Source organism: Lissotriton vulgaris, chromosome 6, assembly GCF_964263255.1.
Source record: "Lissotriton vulgaris chromosome 6, aLisVul1.2, whole genome shotgun sequence".
Classification (NCBI taxonomy): Eukaryota; Metazoa; Chordata; class Amphibia; order Caudata; family Salamandridae; genus Lissotriton; species Lissotriton vulgaris.
In genome coordinates, this window is record NC_141694.1 from 159447225 (window position 1) to 159449097 (window position 1873).

General features: G+C 46.1%; 1 pseudogene; it reads left to right on the forward strand.

Moving 5' to 3' along the window:
- The first annotated feature begins 361 nt into the window (after positions 1–361).
- LOC147706956 (uncharacterized) lies at positions 362–1542 on the forward strand (annotated as a pseudogene).
- The last annotated feature ends 331 nt before the right edge of the window (positions 1543–1873 follow it).

Genomic DNA, 1873 nt, shown 5'->3' on the forward strand with positions numbered 1-1873 from the left:
CGGGCAGTAGCTATGACACCCCATGCCCACCTTGACACCTTCCATACCCCCTGTAGACCCCACAGAATGGGACTTGGTGCTTGATATCCCCATGAATCCCCCTGTGCCAGGTACCCATAAACGTCTCCGCCAATATAAACGAAGTATCAGGTATAAAATGGGTCACAAGAAAGTACCAGTCAGATATACTTCACGTACCCAACGCAAGAAAGAACAGGCTGGGCAAATTTCAGACTGGGTCAGTAATCTCCAAAACACAGTTGTTTACACTTTCGACCAACACTCTATGCCTGATTTCCACTCCCAGTGCCCTAGTAAGACAGCAGAGGATAATGGGATTCACAACGCTCTATTAGACAACATGTGGTCCAGAGACATGAGGGAGATTGGAAGAAAAGCCACAAATGAGTCCTGCTTTGTATGTTCACACATTCCTCACGCTGAAGGCGCAGATAAATTGCTCTTTCCCAAAGAAGCCCCACTGCCCACCGTCAAATTTCTCTTACACCTGTTTCTTTGCGGCATACATGGTCAGATACAGCTCCAGTCAGCCAAAATAGATGATGCATTTGTAAACTCTACATAGTGGGATGACCAGTATGTTACATTCACAGTTGTGACTAGCCCATTGGAGTTATGGAGGAGAATGGAGGTTTACCGTGATATGAAAGTACCTGCCAACATAATACAGGTTTGGGAATATAACTTTACGATACTAGGATACTTTACATTTCCAACCCCCCCATCAAAATGCCACTCACCCAAACATCAACAAGCCAACCATACCAGTGACACATGCCCTTGTCAGTGGAGACCAACTCTGTGCCTGAAGGCCAATATTTATTTCAACAGCAAGTGGAATGGCCCACATGACTTGATATGTATGGCAGCCTCCTTAGGTAGCCCAATTGTAGGACAAGAGCACAAACACTATATCAATCAGGATATTGGGAGGGAGTGTGCTGAGATATGGGCACAGGAAACTAGAAGATACACTTTCAATGAGGGTACAACATACAAACCAAAAAGAGCATACAAGCTAAAGTCTCCTCTCCTTTGCTTCCTAGGTGACGGAACAGCTCCTGTGGGTCGAAATACTAATTGCAGCAACACTATTTTTAATTCGGACCTTCAGTAGGGCACCTCCAGCCTCATGGACATCTATTGGGCCTGCGGAGAGCACATCCACCTGCAGCTGCCTCCCCACTGGCAAGAACTCTGTTCCATCGTCACGATGCATGAACTGCATCTGGTTATTTCAGCAGCGAACATTTCCCACATTCATACCCACCCGATGACAGGTGATGACGCCTTGCTCCACCACCGAAAAAGGGAAGTCAAGAAGTATTTCTCTGATGGGCCATTTCACGAGATTCCACAAGATTTCCGCCTTTTCAACGATGCTGAACTTTTCTTCGGGGCGTTGTCCAACTGTTCCAGACCAAAGCCAATGACCGCTGGCTGCAAGTCACAAGATAGGAACTAATGCAGCTTGGCAACAACACCTGTGATGAGTTCAACGCCGTGAAAGAAGAACTATGACCTATCCGACTTATGGTTCTGGAGCACAGATACGTTCTATACCAGTTAACAGCAATGAATGGTGGTGTTTGTGCCAAGGTGGGCAAGTCCTGCTGTACTTTCCTATTGGCCAATGATGCGGACAATGGAACACTTACAAAGGCCATCAAGGACTTGGACATTCTTGGAAAATAGATGCATGAGGAAGGAGGTGCACAATCAGACCGTTTACCTAATTGGTTCAATTTGGACTGGATGCCTTCATGGCTGTCTGCAGTACTAAACTTTTTAATGCCTAATTTTTGTGTGTTGCTCCTGTTGTGTTTCGGGACACAGATATTGCTGCATTGTG